The 15,371-nt window shown below is 49.6% G+C and overlaps 1 long non-coding RNA gene across 2 annotated transcripts in view; it reads right to left on the bottom strand.

Moving 5' to 3' along the window:
* LOC308606018 overlaps positions 1 to 15,148 on the bottom strand; it is a 153,908-nt gene extending 138,760 nt beyond the window's left edge. For both annotated transcript variants that reach the window (XR_014013755.1, XR_014013756.1), the window contains exons 1-6: positions 14,756 to 15,148; positions 14,077 to 14,182; positions 12,922 to 12,984; positions 11,674 to 11,785; positions 6,532 to 6,697; positions 5,246 to 5,401 (exon numbers count right to left, since the gene is read on the bottom strand). This is a non-coding gene — a long non-coding RNA (uncharacterized lncRNA). The remainder of the gene's footprint in view (positions 1 to 5,245; positions 5,402 to 6,531; positions 6,698 to 11,673; positions 11,786 to 12,921; positions 12,985 to 14,076; positions 14,183 to 14,755) is intronic.
* Between the last annotated feature and the right edge of the window lie 223 nt (positions 15,149 to 15,371).

Genomic DNA, 15,371 nt, shown 5'->3' with positions numbered 1-15,371 from the left:
CCCGTGTGGTGCACATCCCCTCTTGTTCCCAAGTCAAGGAGGTTCTGGAACCCAGGAAAGCCAACTCCAAAGCCCAGAGCCTCCCCCACAATTCCAGAGGGGGAGATTTTAAGTCTCTTTTTAGAGCTCCCAGAGTTCCTGTCAACCACATCCCACTGGAAAGCTTTAAATCCATGCCCTGAAAGCCACCACTTCCTCCCTCTTGGTGCCCTCCCTGGGAAGATCTGCTGAAATAAACTCAGGAGCGTGGAAAGGGGGCTGTGGCAGACACTGCAAGTGTGCTTCCCAGAGTCTTTGATGCCCACCTTCTCCCGACTGTGTACCTTACCAGCCTCTCTTGCAGCTAGACGCAGCCAGTGACACGGTTCTGACCCATTAGATGTCAAAAAGAGTCCGGGACACTTCTGGGAAAGCTTTTGCTTTCCTGATAAAAAGGGGCAGAGACCCAGCTGGTACAGTCCTGGAAACCTGCTCCTCCCCTCCCCCCTTGAATACAGACGTGATGTCTGGAGATGCAGCAGCCATCTCGAGACCACGACAGGACAGGTAATGGAAATGTGGCAGACAGAATGACACCCACCTCCCAGAAATGCCCACATCCTAGTCCCCAGAACCTGTCAAAATGTTAAGTAATATGGCAAAGGGGAATTGAGGTTGCTAATCAGCTGACCTTGAAATGGGGAGATCATCCTGGATTCCCCAGGTGAGCCCAATGTAATCACAGGGTCCTTAAAGGTGGAAGATGGAGGTAGAAGAGGGGATCAGAGAAGAGCTGTGATGAAGAAAGAAGGGCAGAGATGCAGCATTGCTGGCTTGGAAGATGCAGGAAAAGGCCAGGAAGTGGGTTCTCCCCTTGAGTTCCTGGAGGAACACAGCCCTGTGACACCTTGCCTTTAGCTCCGTGAGACCCGTGTCGGACTTCTGACTTCCAGAACTGTGAGAGAATACATTTGCGTTGTTTTAAGCGGCCAAGTTTGTGGTCATTTGTCACAGCACCTCCAGGGCACTGACACAAGCCATATGAGATGCTGGCTTGCCCTTGTCGAGCAAACAGAGGCCAGCAGCTGCCTTTCTCCAGACATCCTTGTCGTGTGAGAAGAATGACCCCATGCTGGTTTAAGCCACTTCAAGATGGACTATTTGTGACTTGAAGCTTAACACGTTTCTAACTGCCATCTGTGTCAGCTGGAGAAGCTTTCATTTCAAAATTCCTTTTGTGAGAGAGAAAAAGCATCACCAGCTAAAAATGTAAATTGAACCCTAGGACAGTACCCGCAAGGTCTGACGATGAACTTTGGGGGGCCCTGGGACCTTTCTGGAGAAAGGAAGGTATAGTGAGATCAGAGTCCCTTGAGCAATTCTCTTCATAAAACTTTCTCTTCATATAATGTCCTAAAGCCCTCAACGTTCTAAAAAGGGAAACAGATTGTTAAGTAAATGTTTATTGAACCAAAGTGGACCTATGACAAAAAAGTTAATTGCAATAAACAGAAGGGTTACCTTCTCTGGCCATTGTGGCCACTACAATGACAGGGTCCCTGGGATAATAGATGTGTTTGTAGTTGCCCACCTGATAGGACTGGGTGCGACTTCTCCAATTTAATGGCCACTCAGGACTGGGTTCCTTGTGTCTTACTTTTATGGCAGGCTGTTTATCACTGATACGACCTCTCTGACAAACAGCCCTTTTTCAGAAACACAGCTTTACTGTAATCCATTTCTGAGGTGAATTTTCCCAACCTATCTGATTGCTCACTTTACAACTGGGTTTCTAGGAGTGGGTTGCGGGAAGATGCCTTTGCTTACACACGACGCACAAGGAGACTGTGCGCTGGGAAGGGACATTTGTAGGGGACCTGCCTCAAGGATCGCTCAGCGCCGGAGTGGGCAGCCATTTGACTCCCGCTGCTCCCGGTGTGGTCTGACCAGGTTACGGATGAAAGAGATAGTCCAGCGAAAGGTCTAGCAGAGACCCGGCAGGTGATCAGTGCTCAGCAAACGTTAACTATTGAAATGCCCTTCTCTCCAGCACTCCCAGCAGCCCATGGGGTAAGTCTGGGGAGCGTTCCCACACTCCAGGCCAGGAATCCGAGGCTGAGCAGGATTCCATGACAGCAGGAGAGCAGCCCATCTTCCCGCTCTCCCTGAGACGCCTCCCCACGGCACCCACGGCCATACCGAATGTGAGCGGCTGGGGTAGGCCCAGGTCCCATGTTCTTTCCAAGGCCAGCACCGTGCACCCACCTTCCTCTCTGTCGCTCACGAGAGCCCTGTGAGGGGCCTTGTGCTGCCCACACTCAGGACGAGGAAGCCACAACCTCAGGGGGCCCTAGTGTCTTGCCCACCATTCTGAGACATTTGGAGACAGGTGCGAACGCAGGCGGCCCGACGGCACATTCTGGGGTCTCATCTGTGACCCCACAGCCCTGCTGGCCGCAGCACAGCCTTCTCTGGCCCCCCAGAGTGCAGCGAGGTCAAGCGGGCTTTCAGCCAAAAGCAGAGAGGGTCCCCTCCCAGGGCCAGGCTCTGAGCTCAGAGAACCGATTCGTGGAAAATCCCAGACTGACTGGGAGCCCAAGTGAGGTGTGGGGCCAGAGAAGGGAAGCCATGGGCACCCCAAGGCCCACCACGCAGGGCCTCCCAGGACTGTGACCACAAAGGCCAGGCCCCCCGCCCTCCTCCCGGGCTCGCCCACAGGTCACCTGTGCCCACCTGGAGAGACCTTCCCGCAGCCTGCCACAGCAGCCTCTGGGCACGGGCTGGGATCCTGGCGCCAGGGGAGAGTTTTGCCACTTGAACCCCTCTCTGGTTCTGACACCTTGTGACTCTGGGCAAACCCCCAACCTCTCTGTGCCTTGATTTCCTTCTCTGTGAAATGACAGTCGTAAAAGAAGCCTCCTGCTTTTAAGGGAAGTTTCGGCCCAAAACACCGATCCTTTATTTTCCCGACTGGTAGGAACACATTAATTCATTTTATTTTTAAAGAGGCCATGAGTGAGATATCCAGAATGTGAAGAGATAAACATCCCATCAGGAGGGTTTTTGTAAAGAAAAGTGTCTCTTTCTGCTTTGAATCAAGAGAACATCACGTAATCGTCAGATGTGACCCACGCCGCCTTGGCCCTCTGCTGGTCACCCAACCACATCTGTTCCCCACCCCATTCCTCCCTGTTGACAGGATTCGGGTTTTGTTTGGTTTGGCAATGGACCCGACTAAAAATATGCAGTTTCCCAGACTCCTTTGCAGTGAGAGTGGTCAGGTGACATGGTTCCAGCCAAGGCCATGGAGGTGAACTGCCCAGAGGGGCCCTTCCAGAGGGACAAGACAGTGCAGCATCTCCCTGGCCCTGTATCCTTCCTAGAATGCCATGAGTCCCAAAGATGTGGCATTCACCTCAGGACCTGAGCCCACAGGCCCAGAGCCCAAAAGATGGAGAGAACCAGGCTCCCTGCCCGGTCTGCCCACCTCCACCTTCCCTGCCTAGGACTACACCCCTGTTATCTGTAGCTGACCCACGTGCACCTGAATACTAGGAGCTGCAACCCTGACCTCATCTTTGAGGAGTAAACACAGAAGACGTCAGACCGGCCATCTCCCTGGAAATAACCCCCACCCAGGCCTGGGCGCCCCACCTCCCTCTTGCCTACCAGAGATGATTGACATCAAGAGCGTCCAATCACAGTGTTCTCTGTCTTCTTTTGGCAGTGAAAGGCAGACGCCTCTGTTCACTACTGTAAGTACTGTATTTACTGGGGCTTGTTTATTTATGCTTTCCTTAGTGGAAGCGCCTTCAGGTTCCCTGAGGTGTAACGTGACAAGCGGGCTGCGGCGCCCCGGAGCTGCTGTCTCTCCTGAAGTGGTGACCGATGGAGACAGCACTGAGGCAGAGGGCCTCGGCGTCTCCGCCTGTGCAGTGGGGATGCCCAGACCGTGCCTGCCTGGTCCCGGGACTGCCCCCATCTCGGTGATAAGGCCAAGGCTGTGGTCTCTGAGCACGTCCCCCCTCGTCCACTCTCCCCGTTCCGCCCACTGGGAGTTCCCCACGCTCCCCTTGCTGGCCCCTAACCCAGGCCAGTGCCTGGAATACAGCTGCCCCAGCTCCCCACAGGCTGAGCCTTCACATCTCCATTCAGAGGCCCATCTTAGGGCTTCCCCGAAACCCCCTACATGCCCAGTGTCCCGTCCAACGCTCCCCCAGAGCCTGCAGCCGCCCAGCAGAGTCCAGCCTCCCCGTGGACTGTGGGCCGAGATAGAAATGACCTTGCTTGTTGTTCACGGCTGTCAACCCAGAGCCGCCCAAGGGCTAGGCACGGAGTCAGGCTCCACAGACACTTGCTGCCCGTGGGTGACTGGCGCTGACCTAGTGGGGGATGCTGTCGTTTCACAGCGGTGGCTATAGAGGGCTGGGAGGTACAGCAAGGCCTCATCTGGCCACGTCTGTGTTTTCCCTCCCACACAGCATGTCCTTATACCTCCTACCCTTGGGGAAAGGAGGAGAGTGTCTCATCGCATTGGCCCTGGTGCCGCAGCAGGAGAGATGGCTAACCCCAGGCGACCAAGAGCTAAAGGAAGGACGGCCTAAAAGGACAGAAGGGAGAAGTGAAATACTCAGAATTCCCTTCAGTTCCCCACTGCACTGAAGCCTTGAGGCAAGGAGGTGAGTCACTAGTTGGAGGAGAGGGAACCGCACTTGGGGAGAAGGAACAGCAGGTGCAAAGGCCTTTGAAGAATGGCGGGTTGTGGGTGTGTCACGGAGCAGAGTGAGGAAGGCCGAGGCTAGACTGTGGTGGTTGTTGGTTTTCATAACACGGTATTATCATTAACTCTGCTTATAATAATGATAGTGTCTGTCCAGCACCAACTATGTTCCAGGTACTTTACCTACACCATCTCAGTCCCTACAAACCCCAGGAGGTAGGCCCTACTATTATCCCATTCTATAGAGGACAAACCTGAGGCCCAGAGAAGCAAACTGACTTTCCCCAGTACACCCAACAAGAAGGGGCAGAGCTGGGATCTCAATCCAGGCTCCTGGCTCCTCGAATGCCATTTTATACCGCGGTCCTTGCCCTTGGGCAACGTGAAAAGGGCTGTTTGTCACCCGGCGATGATCATCACTCAGCTCTCAGCACATCCTGCTACGTAACGAAAGCACAAAACCTGTGGCACGTGAGGGAAGCATTTATACCCTGTGTCGTAACTGTTCAGGTAGGCGTCGCTGCTGACGCTGGCTGGGCTACTTACATATCTGTAGTTCTGCGGGGATGAACGGGCGTCTCCCACCCTTCCTCAGCCAAGCAGCTCAGGCCCTGCTCACACAGACAGCAGAGGCGCACGAGGACTAGTGGACACGGGTAAGAGCTCCTCCAAGCTTCTGCTTGAGTGGCGTCTGCTAACATCCTATTGGCCAAAGGAAGTTACACAGTGAAACCCAGACTCCAGGGACAAGGAAATCTACCCGCCTCTTAGTAGAAGGTGCTACAAAGCCCTCAGCAAAGGGCTTGGACCCAGGGAGGGCTGAGGCCCTGAGGCCACTTATGCATTCCACCTGTCGCAGGTGAGGAAGGCCCAGGCCAGGGCCAGAAGAGATGCTGGGTAGGGAGGCAAGGGGGCCTCTCTGAGCCCGGGTCCTCCCCTGGGCAAACGAAGAGTGACTTGTCCAGGGTCCAGCACAAGGCAGCAGGACAGCTGGAGCCCTTGTCCAAACCGTCTGACTCCAAGACCCCTTCCCCTTGAGGTGTGAGCCTGGGTGGATCACTAGATCCAACCAAGAAAAACAGAAACTTCACTGAGTATTTAAAACAGAGAATTCAATACGTGGAACTGGTTGCTCTGATGATGGAAAACGGAGAAGCCAACCGTGGAGCCTGGGAGGTATGCACCGGCAGGAAGCTGCTGGCACCCTGGGGCCAGAGGGACAGAGAGGGGCCAGGGCTGACTGAGCCTGCCCCTGTAGCAGCACCGCTGCTGAGCTGCTGAGATGGGAGCTGGTGGGGGGAGGACGGGGAGGGGGAGGGGAGGGGAGAGGGGGAGGGGAGAGTGCCCAGCTTCTCCCTCTTCCAGCGCCCCCTCCCGGCTCTCACCAGCGCCTCTCACCAGCCAGACCCAGCCAGAAGCCAGGGGAGCCTGTGAAACGCAGCCTCTCAGCCCCTGCAGCACAGAGCCAGCCAGGGAGGGTTGAGGGATGGGGCTGAGGGCACAGAGAGGAAGCCTCCCTCGGGACAAGTGGCCTCTGTCTCCCGTGTGCTCCAGGCCAGCGCACACATGCAAAGCCCTGGTTCTGACCCAGGAGAGCTGGGTGGGGCCTGAGACTCTGCATGCCTAACAGGCGCCCAGTGATGCCCAGGTTGCTGGTCTGAGGGCCACACTTCCCGAGGCAGCAACGGCAGGGAACGGAACGCCTACAGGGAGACGCCCAGAGGACATTCCTTTAGTATTTACTGCAGCTGGGCTTTCCCTCCTCCTTCCAGCCTCTGAGGCAGGAACTGCAACGGGAGAGAAAATCAACACCACCAACTCAAGAGACTCACCGGGGTCACCCCTCTCGTAGGTGGCTGAGATGTGATGCCAGGTGGCCCCTCTGCCCGTTTGTTCCTGGGCTCCAGGCACTGGCCCACAAATGGCCACGACCCAATCGTCCATCCCGCATACGCTAGGGGCCCAGCCTTCTCATTCACAATCTCAAATCCTCACGACCTGAAAAAGAAAGATCACCAGCTCCATTTTAAGTCGGAGGAAACCTAGGCTCAGGAAATTTAAAAACTTCACCACGGGTCCCCAGTGAACGGAGGCAGAGCCCTATTTGAACCCAAACCTGCCGAAACCCTCTGCTCAGGCATCACCCCTGCCTCTCAGGCTCGCCCTCCATCACTCAACAGGACTGAATTCGAAGAGCCTACAAGGCCCTGTTGAAGAGCGTGGGGCCTGTGATCCCCCACCTGGATTCAGACCCCAGCCCTGCACACGAGCTGTGCCGCCTGGGAATCCCACTCAGGTGCCTCAATCGTCAAGTGGGGACAATGACATTCCCAACTCCGTCAACGTGTTGGGAGGCACCATCCAGTGATCCCGTGCGACCCTTGGCACGTTCACACTCTGGATAAATATCAACCTTGTTGTAAGTAGGCAACATTCATGACACTTAGATTCCGGTGGAGAGACACAACGCACAAGTCATCAAAACTAGGCGTTCGTCATGTGACTGAGTGTCCAAGATTGGAGCTCCAAGAGAGTGTGCGCGATGGAACAGCAGCACGGCCCTCTCCGGGCCCTCGCCCGGGCCCTGTGGGACTGGGTGCCCGCCAGGCGGTCCGCTCTGTGCATTGCTCACAGCCCTCCCAGGTGGGAGTGTGTCCCAGCTCCTCACCAAACCAGCCTCCACTGCAGCCTGGGGTAAGACCTGGGAGAGCAGCCTGGAATGTTTGGGGCCCAGACACCTCCGATGCAGAGGCGGCGACACAAGGCCACTGAAAGGTGGCCTCAAACCTCACTTCTCCAAACCGCACAGAAGATGCTGGGCAAGTTGTTTCTGAGAAGACAGGCAGGGATTTGAGCTTCTGGCACTTGTTTGCACAAAGGATTTCGGCCTTCTTTCTCCTGTCACACAGCTTAAACACGTTAGCTGACCCTTAAATGGAATCCCCACGATGCCCCCCTCTCCCTCCAAGAGAATTTGCCGGGGGGTGCGGAGGTGGGATAAAATGCATTGTGTCCCGAGGGCTTTATTCCCGGCACTGTGGGGTTGATGACTCCATGCTAACTGTACCTTCTGGGTTTTTGAGTGTCTTTTTCTCTTCTCCTTTACCTTTTAACTAAAACACAACATAAAATAAGCATTTTGATTGCATTCAGCTGTGAAGAGGGAAGTACATATCCACCACCACCCCCACCTTTGCTGGCAGAGATCAAACGTGAATTTCTCAAAAAACAAAAAGTGGAAAGTTTACAAATACAGGACTCAAAATCTGCAACAGCACACCATCACTCCAAGCCAGGGATGTGTGCAGCCCGACATGCTTGTAGGCAACCAGGCCTCCATGCTGTTTCTCTAATCCCATGTGCAAACATGGTACCAGGGCCACTTTCTGCCAGAAAAAAAGAAAAAAGAAAGCCCAGAAGAGGCAATAGTCTCTGCATCAGCTGAGGTCCTATCAGCCTGGTTGGCAAACTGAAACATAATATTTTAGGCTGAAATTGGTCAAATAGGCTGTTGAATTCATTTTCTAAAAAGTCTCATGCCGAACAAATTTATTAATTTACACGAAGTCTGAAAGTGCTTTTCCGTGTTGGGTGTCTGAGACATGAAATATTTTCAACCAAACAAGAAAATGTTCGCTGTTGAATGGCCTATTAGAGCTGTCACAAATGTGATTTCTGGGAATAAACAAGATCGTAAGAAGACTGGCCGGAGCAGAAACGTAAGTCAGCGTTAATAGGTGGTGTAATTAAATTATCCCTTAAGCCAAGGTGCTAAGTGACACAGCTCTTTGTGTGTGAATTATAATACAGTCGCCTGGGTCTGCACAGATCTGAATTGGACCTCTCTCCAGAATCACTAATTTTATTTTTCGGTTTCTATGTATCAAATAGCTCCCTCTGTTCTGCAGGCGAACCAAAGTACTTGAGACATACAAATTCATAGTTTCTCCATATCATTTTACAGAGGTTCACTTGATACACACCTGGCTCCATAAACAATGTTTATTTTTTATGGGTTAGTATCTTGCTCAAGAAAATTAAAACTAAGTTTCAGGAAGCTTTATTTTCATTCTTACTATTGTTCGCTGGTCACTGCCACTCAGTACTTAGATGACTTTCTCCCCAAAGGGTAAAACATCTTTAAAGCGGAACATAGTCTATTTAAACAGCTTGTTTTTGCACAATCGTTTTATCAATGCGTAGATTCGAGGTATGAGTAGTCGGCGACTTGCTCAGTTTGTAAATACATACAGGTATAAAAGCTGGCATGTCATTCAATTAAATTTTTAGAGAGCAATGCATGATTAATTACTACCAGTATGATGGCGTTATTGCTCTCTGCTGCATTTAAAGACATATTTCTATGTCTTTAAATAGTATTTCACAATTGGAGTGAAATGAATTCCTGCCTATCTCCCTCCAAGGACAAATGATAACATTATTTTTAGGAAAAGAAATAGATCTTTTTGTTGCTGTTGTTGAATTCCAGTTTGTTTAAAATAATTGTCAACATGCACCCTATTTCTTTTTAAGTTAAAGAAAAGATACAGCAAATATTCCATAAAACAAATTAAGGAATTGTGTTGTCCCATGAAGAATCAAAACACTGAAATTATCCAAAAATGTTTTAAAATCATTTTAACATTAAATATGTTGAACGACATGCTCATGGTTATTGAGACTCTCTCTAGCAAGAGGTGGGGATAGAAAAACGTTTGTTTGTTTTTGAAATAAAGTAGAAACTTTTCCCAGTTGGAGAGGAGGAGCTTCATTCCTGGGAGATGGAGGTTTAAAAGCTTTAAAAAGCTGGCGATACCATTTAGCAGGCGCTGATATAATGAAATACAATGCCCAGGGTGGGAGGCCCACACACATTCATCACTTTCAAAAGGAAAATACTTTTTTGAGAAGATGAGACTCTGGTATCATTATCTGTACACTCCTGATTTTAATTGGCCATTTGTACGCATATAAGATTCCATGCAATACTGTAACACGTATATTCTTCGTGAATGTTACAAACGGAGAATCATATCGTTTACTTGATAAAACATAGGCAGGCAACAGATAAAATACTGAAATAGCTGCTAAGCGTCTTCCGTTTTTATTTTGAACATTTCCAGAAAGTATTTCGTTGAACTCTAGCTGGGTGATGTCTCAGACTATTTCAGGACGGTGAGACACTTGGTAGTTAACAGTCGCCTTAAATACTTTAATACTCTTGGATGGCTTGGCCAGGCCTCAAAAAAGTTTTTCTTCTTGCTTTTAGAGATCACTGGATGCACTCCAGAGAGGTGAAGGGGGTAAATCTCAGTATCTATCTTCCCCACCCCCACCCGTGGGTCACTCTAGAAGTAACATCGCCATCTACTGGACAGCAGGGGAACCTCCCTAAGAAGAGGAAGGTTTCTGTTTCGGCAATCCAAACTAGAAAGCTTACAAAGTATATATTTAAGATGTACAATGCCATAGCTTCAGCGACAGAAGAGCAAGAATAAAATACTCTAATCAAAAGTGCAGGAAAGTGGAAATACCCTTTTTGCACAAACTGGTCTGCAGCAATTTTGAAAACTGGTTCTACCCCATCACCCCATCCCCTGCAACAACCCCCAGAGAGGAGGAGGAAAAAGTAAGACAATTGCTATTTTAAATTTCTAAGAGTTTTATATTAGTTATGAATTTCTGGAGTGAGAGGTGTTTTTTTTTTTGGTCACTAGTCAGCTCCCACCTTTTTCTCTGCACACTTCCTGGGGGTTGGGGACACGGAAGAGGCACACACACACACACACACACACACACACACACACACACTCCTTTGGAGTTCTTTAACCTAACAAGGCTTTGGGAACACAAGAGCATAAAACTGGGATAACCCAAATATTATTCTAAACTCTTTTTTCAGGCACTTAAGCAAAACAACTACCATTTTTGAAGTTTATGTAACTTTTCCTTATAAATACAATCACATTCCAATTATACATCTGCATGATGTCGATTTCTGGATTTTCTTATGCAAGTAACAGTCCTGCTTTCCCCCCTTCTTCCTGCTCCTAACTGATCACTGGATTGGCCTTGAAATTTGAGCATTAATTGCTTTCTCTTGGTAATTAAAGTCAGGGTATTCTTTTCATGAGAGAACTACATTGTTTTACAATTTCCCATACTCGTTGGAATAGTTTCACGGAGGAAAGGAAAGAAGTCAATTGTGGCCCAGAATATTAACATATGTTTTCTTTACAACCCTCCCAAGATTTGACAAGATGTTCAGAAAAAAAATGTGGTAAATAGATAACATGTTAAATGAAAATTACAATTAAATTTATTAAGTATCACGATTCACCCATTTTAAAGGAGAAACATTTCTACTGAATTTTATTTTTCTTTATTACACATCATAAAAAAAATGTTAAGTGTCCTAGGAGCCTTAAAGTCAGGCTTGCTATTGTATTACAGTCACAGATTACTTCATTTCATATATATATTCATTTCATATATATATATATGTATATATATATAAATACCAAAGTATTTACATTTTGTAAGTTAATTTCTCACTCAATAGAGTTTGAAAGATCTGGACATTATAAAGGCAAACTCATTTTCTGCTGGAATGAAATGAGAAAATGAAAAAATTTTTAATTCATTTTATTAGGTAAATTCAGTAGGGACTCCCTGTTAGCCCCTGAAAGAAACCAGCCTGCTTCTGTTTACTTTCTCCATCTTTCGGAGCCTTAAAATGAAAATTGAAGTCACTGCAATAGGTAAGCACACTCCCCCTCCCCTTCCTACCCGATGTTTGTGTAGAAACTGTAGGGTCCCTTTTCCTAAAATTGAGAATGGTGCTGAGGGCTGACAGAGTGAGTTCAGTCTAGGAGCCCCGCAGAAAGCTAACTGGTAGAGAAAGAAAGGGGCAGCGGGACGGGACGGGACGGGACAAGCGGGGTCAGAGCCACAGGAGAGACTGGAGTACTCACAGTTTCCAGTGTCTGCTGCTGTCTGTCTGTGTCCTGGTCCCGATTCCAGAAGGAAATGTGGCTCTTTGTGCAGAACCAGAATGCACATCCAGGAAGCTGGCAAAATCACTAGCTAAACAATCAATAGAGGAAACACAACAAATTAAAGTACCAAATTTGGTTTTTTCTCCAATAAAGGAAAAGAAAGTGAGCAGAGGGGAGGGTGGGGAAAGAGGACATGTTATAATTTTTTCCTGTGACCTGAGCTGGGCCCCAGGTTAATCTCAGTTCAAATTTGGATATTTGCTCTCCTGCACCCGCATAATATAAAGGATCATTCGACCGCCTGCCATGGACGCAGGCTTATCGCAAACCCTGAGATTCACTGTGTGAAACAGTCTGAGTTCCTGCCGCAGATCTGAAAGGAGTTTTCCTATGAAAATACACTTTAAAACTCAGCGACCCCCGCCCCTAACGAATGCCTTCAGTGACAGGAAATGTTAACCATTTTAAGCACTTTTTATTTGCATTTGCTCTGAAGCTGAGGGAGTGAGGGGAGAAATGTACATTTAATGATTGGTCGTGAAAATCAGATCATGGAGTGAGCATGGATCTGCATGTTTCTGAGCCGGTTGGGGGGTGGGAGTATTGAGCATCCTGGGTCCTGAATTTGCCCAGACAAGAGTGACTTCGCCCTGAATTCCCACAGAAGCTAGAAAGGCTTTGTGTATAGCAGTTGAGCCGTATTTCAAAATTCTCTTGCTCTGTTGCTAAGTTAAAGGCAGTCCCCTTCCACTTTACAGCTGGGGAGTCTACAGAAAAGTGCCTGTCTCGCACTGTTTGTGTTGCTGAGATGTGTTTGTGCGAGTGTTTTCTCCCTGGGATCAAAAGGGAAAAAAAAAAAAATTTCCCCCCAACTCAACTAAACACTGAAGCTCAGAAACACACGGAATGTGTATAACATTGTCCTTCAGAAATCCATCTTGAATTTTTTTTAAAAAACTCCTCTCTTTGATCAAAAGCCGACAGAGAATTACATTTTTCTCCATTCTGTTGCATTTAACGTGGACTAACACGGGGTGAGTTTAAACAAACAGATGGCCTGGGCATGAATGCTTCTTTCAGTTTGAGTAGCTCAAGGTGGGCTGGATCCATGGGGGGTGGGGGTGGGCCGCAGTCGGGAGGATTAGTTGGAGGGGAGGAAAGCTGCAAAGTTTAGGGGGAGCTAAGACAAGAATAAACCCGTGATGAAAAAAATTTTTAAACTACCTCTCTGCTTTGAGCCTGCGATCCTCCAGCAAGTGTGCAGTGTAACTGTTGAAATTCTTCTGCCTAAAAGATAAATGGCCTACTTGATTCAAGAGTGTCAAGTAGGAAAAACAAAACAAAACAAAAACTCTTCAAAGTATATTTTCAGAAGACAATCTAATGCACAATGAACGCCCGGTAAGAGGGGTGTGCAGGGGAGAAGGCCAGCTCCTCGTGGGAAATCCTGCACGACAGTGGTACTCCAGCCACCTTGGGATGGAACGGGGGCCAACTGAGAAAGGCCAGTCCTGGGTTGAGGGTCTTCACAGGGTTGAACTGGACCTACCCACCCCCCCCGCCCCGAAGCCCCAATCAGAACGGCTGCTGGTGGCCTCCCATGTGGGAACTCTAAGCCACTGACCCACACGCCATGAAATCCTTCAGCCCAGTGGGAACATACAGGGCCGTACGAGACTGGGGTGAAAATTCTGGGGCGTGTGGACACTTTGAGGTCCCTGCTGAGAGCCACGCAATCTGGACTGTGTCTTCCCCATGTGGAAGGAGGGAGGTGCTAGCTGGTGCCAGTCTACCCGTGGGTGGGCCGGCCATGGATGCCCCCCTTGGCCTCAGAGACCTTCCAGCATCCTCTTCCTCTACAGAAAGAGTCTGCAGAAGAGGGACAGCCATCCTCGCCTCTGCCCCACAGCCTGGGAGACATCTCACGTCTCCACATCTCAGGTATTAAACCCCAGCCAACTGTTTGGACAGGGCCTGTGCCCTGGCTTCAGGGCCTGGTGGGTGATAAAATGCAGAGGGCATCACAGAGAACCCTCTGAGACAGCGTTCCCTCTCCCTTTCACTGCCTGCGGAGCAAGCATGACCTTCCCTCCGTGCTCCTTCCCTCTGGTGCTCAAGAAGCCACTGAAAGGAAGGGGAGAAAAGATCAACAGGCCGTGTGGAGTCACTTGTCAGCAATGGCACACACCCCGCTGGGGTGCTTAATTAAAGGCCAGGCGATTTCTGGAGGATCAAACCAGAGAGAAGGAACCCGGACCCGGCCAGGCTGCTGTGTGGAAATTCGGGAGTCCTCTGGCCCAGGGACCCCATGACCCAGCGACCGGCCCCATGCTTGCAACCTTCACCGCGTCTCTCGGGTTCCCAGGCCCTGAGCTGTACCTTGAGCTCTTGGTGCTCAGATTCTAGTTTCCCATCCATGTTGGGGCAGACACAGCCGAAGCCTGGAGCTGGCAGGATCCCGACAACTTGGTGAAGGCAAAAGAGCCTGCAGGGGAGGAAAAGGAAGAATATTCTAGAAGGAGACAGAGCCCAGGCGCTGGGCCCAGAAGGCAAGCGACATCCACTTTTCTCCCTCACTGCCCTTTCTCTGAAACACCAAAAACAAACCAGGACAGCATAAGCGTATGTGTATAAAGAATGTAGTGACTGCACGCACACACACACGCACATGCACACGTTTTATTTTTAATTTATTTATTTTAAATGCCAGACTATTTCTTATTACTAAAGGCCTTTTCTCACACTGTTTTATCCCCTAGTTTCACAGAGCTTCCCTCCTTCGTGTAAACGAAGGCATTTCCCACAGCCCTTTGGCTGGAATGTTCGAAAATGCTAGCATCGACACATTTCTATTTCATTTTATTGCAGAAAAGTTGTTTTATGGCACAGAGTGTGTGGTGTGTGTGAAGAACGAGCAAAGGAGGGGGGTTCTGCTGTGGAGGGGAGCTGCCCCGTGGTGCCGTCGGCCTCATATAAATCCTGAAAAGTGACAGTTGAGCTGGCGGGAGAATTTGGGAAACCAACAGACAAAATATACAGTGCAGCCCGTAGGCCTCACCTTTACGAGGCAGAGAGAGCTTCTGGAATGGATGGGCCAGGACCTCCGAGGCCACTCATTAGGCACTTGATGAATTGGACATGGGGCCCACTGCCCTCCTGGGGCAGTGAAACGCTCGAAAACCAAGTTTTATTAACCTAATAAAATGAAAGGGAAAAAAAGTCAGGAAAATTCAGCTGGAAGAATAAACGCGAGGAGCATAGCAAGTTAACCTACTTTTCATGTATTTAGAACCGTTTTGGCAGCTACGGGCAGTTCCCAAAAAGACCCCACATTCCTAACATCAGACTTCAGCCAACTGGCTATCAACTGGCCACGGCAGCCTAGGAGATCCAGAGATGCGTTGTCTCCACGGCCCCGGGAATGAATACAAGTCAGTACTTTTTCATCACGTTTAACAACAAAGCCAGGGAGGGAGAGAAGGAAAAATGGCAAAGCAATGTCTTCAGGGGCAGACAGGGGGTTTGGAGAATGAAACGGACGCTGGCTGAGGTCTTGGGAATGCCGTCGCACCCAGAGTCAGGGCTGCCGCCTCACAGGGGAGCATTCCAGTAACGAATTGGAGTAGTTCAAGCACAGGCAGACGTGCCAGGCTCTATTTTACCCACAAACGCCT

The sequence above is a fragment of the Mesoplodon bidens genome (assembly GCF_964165515.1).
Source record: "Mesoplodon bidens genome assembly, chromosome: 18".
Classification (NCBI taxonomy): Eukaryota; Metazoa; Chordata; class Mammalia; order Artiodactyla; family Ziphiidae; genus Mesoplodon; species Mesoplodon bidens.
The sequence above is the reverse complement of the archived record's forward strand: the minus strand, read 5'-3'. Positions and strand labels throughout refer to the sequence as shown.